General features: G+C 46.8%; 1 pseudogene; it reads left to right on the forward strand.

Annotated features, from left to right (window-relative positions):
• The first annotated feature begins 3,208 nt into the window (after positions 1 to 3,208).
• On the forward strand, positions 3,209 to 8,787 carry LOC141981217 (E3 SUMO-protein ligase KIAA1586-like; annotated as a pseudogene).
• Positions 8,788 to 11,035: the final 2,248 nt, after the last annotated feature.

Here is an 11,035-nt window from a genome sequence, read left to right on the forward strand (position 1 = left end):
TAGTCTGGAATAAGAGTGGCTGCTTTCAGTTTAACTTAAATCCCTTCCATAGTGACAAACTTAAACTGGAAAAGGCATTCTTATTCCAGAAGAAGTGTGTCCATATACCAATGTAACTGTATCAGTTTAAATTCACCTTAGCTTATAACAGTATCATTTCTCCAGGGAGACAAGCTCTGAATCACCAACACCAGTATCTGCAGCACATAAATGATCTTCATTGTTTTCCATCCTAGCACTGACTTGGCCAGACCCCGTTTTGCTTGTAAGACCTCATTTGGTCACAACACAGACTTGTGGCTGATGAGAAAGAAGAGGTAACTCAATGATACAATTCAGTCCACAAATGGAATTACCACACTGGATCTATTCAGAATCTGGGCCTACAAATCAATGCACAAAAATTGACATTAACGCTGGTACAGAGGTTAGAATTCATAGATGGAGTCGAGGTCATCTCCTGGGTGAGGGCACTTCTCTCACATCACAGATTCCTCAGCTTCTCCACACTTTTAGAGAGAGTGCAGTCCAGCCCCAAAATTTCAGCCGGACACTGTCTCCAGCTTCTGGGCCATATGGCCGAAGGCACATCGGTTATAGCTCATGCAGGACTGTGCATGAGATGCCTGCAAGCATGATTCGTTTTGGTTTACAGACCAAACAGAGACAACATAAATAAACTACTACCGATGCCCACCAAGATCAAACAATCGAATTGGTGGAAAGACCCAATAAATGTCTGCACAGGAATCCCGTTTGTTCAACCTCCCCAATCGCTACTCCTGACCACTGACCCATCCCTCATAGGATGGGGCACACATCTCAATGATTTCACAATGCTGTGGCAATGGTCTCCATCTGGGATATGCCTTCACATCAACCTGCTCGAACTCTGAGTGGTCAGGAATGCATGTGTGCACTTCCTCCTTCTGATCGGAAGCACACACGCCCAAGTCATGATGGACAACATGGCCTGCGTGTATTCTATAAACTGACAAGGAGGCACCAACTCACCCTCCCTGTGCATGGAAGCATTAAAACTATGGAACTGGTCACATTTCCCACAATATCAGCTGCCTGCCTACTGGGAGTGCACAACATGACAGCAGACAATCTCAGCAAATTCCCCCAAAACCATGAATGGGAGATAGATTCAGTGATACTCCACGACATATTCTGGCAATGGGGGACACTGACAACAGACCTGTTTGCCACTTATCAGAACAAGAAATGTCCACAGTACTACTCCAGAGCGGGGACTGGACAACATTCCATGGAGAACATTCTCCTCCTGTCATGGGACAAGGGCCTTCTTTGTGACTTTCCGACATTCCCTCTAGTACTGAAAGTCCTCTTGAAAACAAAAAGATAAAAAGCAAACATCATACTGATCGTTCCCACCTGGCCAGAAAGACACGGTATCCTTACTGGTCACAACTGGCGCTTTGTCCAATGACTCTTCCAATCGCTCCTTACCTTACGAAAGGCACACTCTCCATCCCAACCTGCTGATCCTGCAGCTCAAACCTGGCTCCTTCATGGTTCCAGCACATAGAAACATCTTGCTCTGAAGAGGTACAGAAAGTGTTATTACTTAGTAGAAAGGTGGCTCTCCGTCATACCTAACTACAAAAGTGGACTAGATTTCAGATCTGGTGCCAGCCCAAAGGTCTCACCCCGGATGCAGCCACTCTCTTTGTAATCCTAGACTATCTGGTGGCTCTCAAGAAATTGGGACTGTCTGTTAGCTCAGACAGAGGGTGCAGGAGAGGTGCGGGGTGCATCAGGGGGCTTAGGGCAGGGTGTCGGGGTGCAGGGTGCGGCAGGGGTGCAGGGTTCAGCAGATGGCTCATGGCAGGGGGTTGGGGTGCAGGAGGGGTGCGGGGTGCAGCAGGGGGCTCAGGGCAGGGGGTTGGAGTGCAGGAGGTGTGCGGGGTGCGGCAGGGGGCTCAGGGCAGGAGGTTGGGGTGCAGGAGGGGTGTGGCAGGGGGCTCAGGGCAGAGGATCGGGGTGTGACAGGGGGCTCAGGGCAGGGGGTCAGGGTGCAGCAGGGGGCTTACGGCAGGGGGTCAGGGTGCAGCAGGGGGCTTAGGGCAGGGGGTCAGGGTGCAAGAGGGGTGTGGAGTGCAGCAGGCAGCTCAGGGCAGGGGGTTTGGCTGCAGGAGGGGTTCGGAGGGTGGGTCTGGCCTGGCGTGCATCTGGGGCGGGGCAGGCTGCCTGCCTGCCTGCCTGCCCTGCCCCCGCGCCACTCCAGAAAGCGGCCAGGACCTGGGGGAGGGGGGAACATGGGTCTGTGTGTTGCCCTGGCAGAGCCTCCAGGTACCTCCCATTGGCCGAGATTCCCCATTCCTGGCCAATGGGAGCTTCGGGGAAGGTACCTGGAGGAGTGGCCAGGGCAACACTTAGACTCCTGTGCCTCCCCTTCCCCAGGTCCTGGCCTCTTTCCGGAGCGGCGTGGTGGCAGGGCAGGCAGGCAGGGAGGGAGCCTGCCCTGCCCCTGGTGCGCACCGGGCCGGAGTTGCTCTAGGTAAATGCTGGGGGGCGGGGGGCCGCAGGGAGCTGGTGGGCCACAGAAAATAACCCCGCAGGCCGCATGCACTCCACGGGCCACGTGTTTGAGACCCCTGCCTTAGTACATGGTTTCTAAATGCTATGCCATTGCGTTAAACTGTGTCATGTATTACAGTGTATTCTTTCTTGATTATTAAGAGTATTGTAACTAATTATTTTCTTTGAATAAATGTTACTGTGTTTTCAAAGAATTGCTGGTTGAGTGTCAATCCTTTGAGCGGAAGGCTGTATCCACGTCCTCTGATGGGTTAGCAGAACCGATCTATTCTGGGGAGTCCTCTGAGAGTCAGAGACAAATACCCTGGTAAAACCCCAGCAATTCCTCTAGGATGGGCCACCCCTTGTTACCAGTGATGCAAGTAAGCCGGTATGGTCAGGGACGCCGTACCATTAAGACATTTATTGCCGGTATGCCATACCGGAAAGACACATTTTCAAGAATGAATTGTAGAGCCCTTCACGGATACAAATTTATATCCGCTGATAGAAATTGGTATCTGCTGAACCACAGGGCTGTCTCCCCTGTCTGGGGTCTGTATGGCTCTGCCAGAGGACAGGGCTGGGGGCAGCTCCTCTGGCACAGCTGTACTACTGGCATGGGGCGCTGGCTTCTGGGAGCGATGGCCCCATGTTCTGCTTCTTTTGCCGTTGTGGTTCCCAGGAAAGCCCTGCGGTTCAGCAGATACTCATTTCTATCCACAGATATCTGCATCCGCCAATAGAAATTTGTATCTGCGCAGGGCTCTATTGTCATAGACTGTTTTTTGTGTAATGTGCCAGGTATCGTAGCTGTCCCAGTACACACTTCGTGCAGTGTTTTAGGGCAGCTGTGCAAGACTAGTCTGCGGCCTAGTTCCTCTTGTTATCCTCATAAGGGTATTGGAAAAGTGCGCTGGCATATGTAGCTAATTGCTAGAATATGTCCCTTGTACGTGTTGTGGTGTTGTGTATTGGGTTGCGTTGATGTCAGTTAGGGCAAGTTGCTATGGGGATAGGTGGTAAATGACTTGGGGGTTGGGTCAGTGGTTACCACGTGGGGTTAGAATATTTAGGTGTGAGGCGGAGGCTGCAGCCACAGTTTAAGTTTAGTTTTGGAGTTGGGACTTAAGGTGACTGAGAGAGTAGACAGCTACAGTGCCGACACGTTCTGTCCAGATATACAGTTTATCAAATCAGATCCATTATTTAGGTGTGTCGTGTGTGCCTTTGTAAGGAGCAAGCGAGAGACAGCCTGCATTGTCTGTGTCATCTCTGTGTGTGTAAGTTACACTTGATTTAGAATCCGAATGGTCATGGTAAGGCATCTACGCCACTGTTGCATGGCGCGAAAATAAAAAATCTGGGCAGTGAGTGAAATTGAAGATGGTCAAATTGAGAAACCAAATTTAGCTAGCTAGTTCAGGTTTTTTTAAGTAGTTAATAAGGGTCAATCACAATGTCAGTGCAACAAATGTTAATAAAAATGTTCAAGCATAAAGCAGAGGATGAATGTGGAGAAAGTAGGGCCTCTAAAAAAAAAAAAAAAAAAAAAAAAAGCCATGAATGAGTCACCGATACCACATGAAACCACAGAAAGGCCAAATCTGCAGCCTGAGGAGGGTGAGAGGTCTGCTGAATCAAGGGGTAAGCCTACTGATGAAAAGCAATACCCAGCTGTGTGGTTGAGGGTTCAATTTGACGAATTCCAAAGGAAAAACTATTGGCTGTTTGCTTCCAGTGGAACGCTAGGGTGTAGAACATGTAGAGACGTTTCCAATTTAAAGCTTTTTCTCAGGTCGATGTGTGAATATCGCTTCGCAAGGGACTGAATGTCAGATTTCATCTTTTGGGAAAAGTAAAGAAACAGAGCTCACATCACTTTGAAAAAAAACTAATGAACACAAAAAGTCAGCTGCTCACACTGAGGTGACAAAAATTCTAGAAACAGCTACGAAAGGCATTCTGGTCAACATCAATGCAAAAAGTGAAGAAGCAGCATTTGAAACCACTGCTCACGTGTTCAGGACGGCTTACTACATTGAGAAAATGAATCGGCCATATACTGACCACGAGAGCTTGATTGACCTGCAACAAGTGAATGGGGTGGAGATGGGGGAATTGCTTCAAAGCAGAACTGTCTGCGGTGATATCATAGAACATGTCTCTCTGCAGAAATGGAGAAAAAAATTGTCTCGCAGATAATCAAGATCAAATCCAAGATCACTATACCAGTTGACAAATCTACTACTCTTGCTCGAAAATCAACTTATAATTTTTTAAAAGCCGGTGTTTTGACGGTGTTATGAATTCAGTAGCATTTCCTTTGGATTTGATTAAGTTAGACAACGCATTGGCTGAGAACATAAAGTGAGACATAATCAAATGTTTACTACGCTATGGATTCACTATGGAATTACCGACCAAGGTCTTTGTCAGTTTTTGAAGTGATGGTGCAAATGTCATGCTAGGAGTCAAAGCTGGGGTGAGCAAACTCCTACAAAAAGACTTCCCACATCTCATACTGTAGCATTGCCTTAACCATAGACTTGAACTGGCCGTTGATCAAGCACCAATATTACTGGGGGTACAAACGATTTCAGGGAATTTTTAGACAGCTTATACTCGCTTTACAGTCACCAAAAAATGCCTGTGAGCTCAGTGCACATGCCAACAAACTGCATAACATACTTAAAAAAATCGGCAGAAATTTCAGTGTATGATGGGTAGATTCAACTTGGAGAGCTGTCAGTGCAGGCTGGGCCGACTTACCCAATATTAGCTAAACATTTTGAGAGAGCCTCACAAAACCAGTCAAGAGATAGAAGGGAATGAACAAAACTCCAAGGTCTCCTTCGAGACTGTGTTCGGTCAACTTTGTAAAAAATATGTTAGATGTCCTGGCTGAGCTCATGAATTTGTCTGAACTCTTACAAGACCGAGACCTGATGATCCCAAAAGCAGACAACCTGATGAAAACTTATTTGCAGAGAATCGAGAGCCTACATAGAATCCCTGGACTGCACACTGAACAGGCACAGTGACCCAAAGAGGCTATGAAGTTCAAGAACACAAGGTTGACAGGCACTGGGAAAAGTCCCACAATTAAGCCATCACAATTCATTTAGGCTGTTGTTGACAACATGAGGTTCAAGTTATACACCACCACCGCTAACAAGGCTAATCAAAGGACAGCAGAAAGCAGTGAAACTGCTGACCACAACCTGAGTGTTGCCCCCAGCCCTGTCATCCGCCGGGGCTGTACAGACCCCAGACAGGATACACAGCTGTGTGTACGGGCTGGGGTGGTACAGCGGCGCTGGAGAAGCTGCCGGTATGGGGCGCTGGCTCCTGGGAGTGGCGATCCCACTTTTCTGCTCTTTTCACCGCTGCGGTTCCTGGGAGAGTCCTGCAGCTCAGGGGACACTGATTTCTATCCGCGGATATCCACATCCACAGGTATAAGTTTGTATCCACACAGGGCTCTAGTCTCGGAACATTTTTTGAGGGGGAGTGGGGTCGGTACCATACCGGTAAGAGTTAAAATCTACTTGCACCCCTGCTTGTTACCCATTGAAGTGGGCCAAATTGACAATTGGTTTACAGTTACAGGCAGGCCACTATTGGGGTTTCTTGGGTCCAAATTTTGGGGTAGCACCATAGGGGGACACATCTCAAAGAACCATCATTACTGCACAAGGTAAATCACTTCCTCTTTCAGAGCACGTAGAACTAGAACATTTAAGTGACTTTCACAAAAAACATTATAAAAGGTTGAATAACAGGCAGTTCTGCAGTAGCCAAATAAAGGTCATATGCAACAGCTGTAAGAAATCTAGCTCTGATATGCTACTGTACATATCAAAATGCCTGTCAACAAGTTAGAACTTTAAATGCCAGTGCCACTGAATTATAGCTGCATGTTGTGAAACAAAGGAGAAAATATGAACAGATTATTAAAATTTTTCAAAATAGCACAGTTCTCTTGCATGTTTATTTTTGGTGGGCAAGAATTACGTATTTCAGCAGTTTTGCTCCTAACACGTATTGTACAACTTTAATACCCATAAGTATGAAGAGAATAACCTGAATTCACAGAACTAAAGTTCCTATAACCTAAAGCAGGTTCCTCAAAGATGTGAGAGTTTTGATCTTGAAGAGTATCCTTTCCAAAGCACAGCTATGAAATAGCGAACTCAGGCATACAGTACTTTGATAGACTACCAAGCCTGTTCCATCCAGCACGGATTCTTTTAAGAGAAGAGCCCCTGATGGTATCTGATAGTCAGGTTGCAACACGGGGATCTCCTATAGATGGATACCAGGAGGTGAAAAGGTAAATACCTATGAACCAAATTCACACACCCTCAATGCAAACTGAACCTTCTTACCCCAAGGATGAATTGGCACTTTATAGCTAATAACTCTAGCAGATGGAACCAGCTTTTCAAGGAATTGCTACAGAAACCTTGCTGTTGCCTTTTCATAAGGGAACAGAAAGGGAAGTGTGAGGAGTCAGTAATTTAAAAATACAAATTAATTTCTACCGCATGAATCAAACAGGAAGTAAAAGGAAAAGCAGTGAGAATGAGAAAATAATCTAAGAGGAAAGAAGAAGAAAAAAGAGATTAAGAAATAGAAAAGACAGAAATAAGAAGATGGACCAGATTCTGATCACAGTAACGTTGGTGTAAAGTCAGTGGAGTTACTCTAGATTTATATTGTTGTGACTAAGATCAGAAACTGATCTATGGAGTTTACAAACAAGGAATATGGTAGCATTTGAGTTTGTGTGTGTGTCATGTCAGGAAAATAGGCAGAAAAACAAAATGAAAATGAGGGAAAATAATCTTTTCTTAAAGGAAAATTAATTCAATTTTCATACTGTTCATGCTTTGTAAGTCGGTTGTCTCTAGCTCATATTAACATATTTTTCAGGTGTTCATGTCATTCAGAAGAGTAAAATTATTTCCCCCAAGTTATGTTGCTTTATGCTGTCCTCTTCTAGTTTTAACAGTAGGAGGGTTCTTATTCATCAATGGCAACATTTTAAATGGCCTCTGTTTTGTGCCCATGCATCCATTTGAGAGTGCAAATGGGTATCTACACATACATAATTATCTGTTTTGCATCTAACTTACAATTTGCACATGGGAATACCTATTGGCATGTATAAATGGAGGTCTTTGCATGCATAAGACTGAGACCTTTTGAGAATTTGGCCCCAAGAGACCTGCAAAATAGGCAGGTGTGAGGATAAGTAAATAAGGCGTAAATCAGTGCAGTACCCTCAAGTATCACTGGCATCCTGGCAGGTAAGTGGCCACCATGCCACTCGATCTTTACGCAGCACAAATGCCGTGTTGCAGAATTCTTAAGCTTAAAGTGAAAAGTGATCCGCGGATCAGGAGATACAGGGGAAAACTGATCATGCATTAATGGGACCAGTGACTATATTAAGGTCCAATAGATGACAAGCCACAAGGCTAGAAATCAATAGTATATATGGTGCCATTGTGACACTTCCCAGGGAGTACCCTTGCTACCACGTGCCCATAGCATGAAGAAGCATTGTCTGTGCCTGCCGGGGGTCAGCTCCCCAACTCCACAGGCAACACAAGCAATGCCCCTGTAGACCTCACAGGCCCTGTTGTCTCTCTGTTGGTTAGTGATAGGCATACACCAACCCTTCAGATCTCCAAGTGTCTCCCTGGAGTGTGCAGCCCCTGTTCCACTGGACACATGCTATATTCACAGATTTGCCAGTTCCAAAGAAGCACTATACCCCAGTTTACCATTTCCATCACGGATCACCATGCTGCTTAACACACAGCACTTAGATATGTTTATAGTGAAAACAAGTAAAAGTTCATTTAACAAAGTATAGAGATTCAAGTAATAGCAACTAGAAGTATTGGAAGCAAACTGTTACATATAACATCATAAGCTATCTTCTAGAACCTAGACTTATTTAACTTGATATTTTCTTGTCTTATAGAGCAATGTTCACCCAAAGTCCTTCCAGCATTTTACAGCCAGGCTTGGTTGTGACCTTCCATTCATGAGACAAGTCATGCTGTCAGCTTGCCTCCTCGGTGGAAAATCCTGAGTGTCTGCACCCTCAGACATATCAGAACAATCCACTGGCATTATTCATAAGCAGTGCACACACACCCGCTCCCCACCCCCTGCATTTTTTTTCCTGTATATCTCTTTCTTGTAGATTTCACAATTGCTTGATCAGCATCTGGCTCAGTATGCAAATAGATATACACTTGGGGACACAATACACAGTGACCAGACAGGGAGATATTGTCTGCTACCCCCTGTCTGAAAGGAACCTCTCCAAGACATTTCACCTCCGGGTTACCTTCCTTAAGAACATAATTTTCAGTATAGGCACATAACTCCTTAGATATTATCCGTACATACATTCTGCAATGATTATGATGACCAGTGGGCTACTGGGTCTTGCTAGAGAGACCTCTCATGCCACCTCTTAGTGAATTATTATGCATATATCCAACCCAGGAGATCCCTTTAAAACTATATGCACCCCCTGTGCCCTCTGCCAGTTGGCACCAAGAAGTTCCTCGGTTACAGCCATTCCAGAGTCCCCATTCTCAGCTGCCTAGTAGGTTGTCAACATCCCAAGACCTGACCAAGCTAGAAATGCCAGCTTTCCAGTGCTAGCCAGCATTCACTTTTAGCCCTAGTGGCTGGTGAGACTTTTGGTGCAGCCTCCCATTACTAATGGTATAATAAGCAACCTTGGTAGGGGGGAGTGGGTGTGACTTGTTCTGAGAACCAGCAAGAAAAGTAGAAAATTAAACTGGGGGAGGACACACACACAAAAAAAGAGGGTTTTTTAGTATAACTCACCATGACCCTGACTTTGGGCCTATTCCTAAGAGACAGAGAGCACCTTGCAGCTTGGGTTGGTTTCCCCACCCCCAAAGCTGTGATGCGCTAAGAGGAGAGAGGCTTCCAAAGCCGTCTGCTAAAATCCCACCAACAAATTGAAGAATGGGTTGGGGTGATTTTTGAGGGGGTTCACCTCCTCTGGACATTACTGAGTCACCCAGTTCAGAGATGATTCCTATCCCTGGATCTCATAGGAATTGTTCTGAGCAGAGAAATATTTTATCTTTGAAGCTGCACCACGTCGGGTATTTTCCAAAACTCTTCCTGGGGCAGCCTCCCAGTACAAGGTCTCCATCCAGCTCACTTTCCCTAAGCAGGTCACTTCTCGGAGTCTATCAATACACACTCAGTATATTTTTCAGGAACACAGCATAAATGTTTCCAGCTGAGTACACTTAACACAAGTTTGTTCACTGAGTGTTTTATATGAGCCATTTTGTTTACACAGGGAAACAGATTCCTCCATCTCTCATCTTCTCATCTCCCAGTTGATCGCAATTTCTGGCGGTGCAGCAGGGCTGCTGCTAAGGCAGGCTCCTTGCCTGCTCTGGCACTGCGTCACTCCTGGAGGCAGCCAGCGTGGCCCAGGGGGCAAGGGTCTGCCTCTGTGTGCCGCTCCTGCCTGCAAGCACCGCCTCTGCAGCTCCCATTGGCCGGGAATGTGGAGCTGTGACCGGGAGCTGTGGGGATGGTGCTTGCAGAGAGGGTCAGCATGCGGAGCCACATATCTCCTGCCCTCCCCCCAAACAGGGGCTGCAGGGGCGCTTTGGCCCCTTCCGGGAGCGGTGTGGGGCCAAGGTAGGCAGGGAGCCTGCTTTAGTGGCAGCCACACTGCATCACCAACTGGGAGCCACCAGAGGTAAGTGCTGCCCTGAGCCCCCCTCCCAGAGCCAGCACCCCATACCCCCTCCTGCATCCCAGACCTGACTCCCCTCCCAGAGTCAGCATCCTGTACCCCCTCCTTCACACCAACACTCTGCCCCAGCCCAAAACCCCCTCCTGTACCCAAATGCCCTCCCAGAGCTTGCACTCCTCATCCTCTCCTGCACCCTAATCCTCTGCCCCGGGTCAGCCCAGAGCCCTCTCCCACACTGCGAACCCCTCCTGCACCCCCTCCTGAACCCCAACCCCCTACCCCAGCCTGGTGAAAGTGAGTGAGGGTGGGGGAGAGTGAGCGACGGGGGACGGAGGATGGACTGAGCAGGGCAGGGCTTTGGGGAAGGGGCGGGGTGTAAAAAGGTTGGAGGCCACTGCTCTATAGTGAATTAGAACTTCTACTTCAGCATCCCCAGCAAACTTCGGGCACTTAATAAATAATCATAATTTCCAACTTCTCCCCAAACCAATTTGGCTGTAGAGGTATTCAAAAAAAGTTGTAATTATTTTATGCAATGGTGAAGCATTTTTACACCCTCTTCAGATTCAAGTTATTGAACTGCCTTTGAGCAACCCTTTGTGCAGAGACCATGCCTGGAAAATTTCAGTGCAGAACTTGAAAGTTTCTAAAAGTTCTAAGTTGCTGAAAACGGGATTAGATAGAAACATTTCTGTAACCTGAATATTG

This window comes from Natator depressus, chromosome 2 (assembly GCF_965152275.1).
Source record: "Natator depressus isolate rNatDep1 chromosome 2, rNatDep2.hap1, whole genome shotgun sequence".
NCBI classification, from domain to species: Eukaryota; Metazoa; Chordata; order Testudines; family Cheloniidae; genus Natator; species Natator depressus.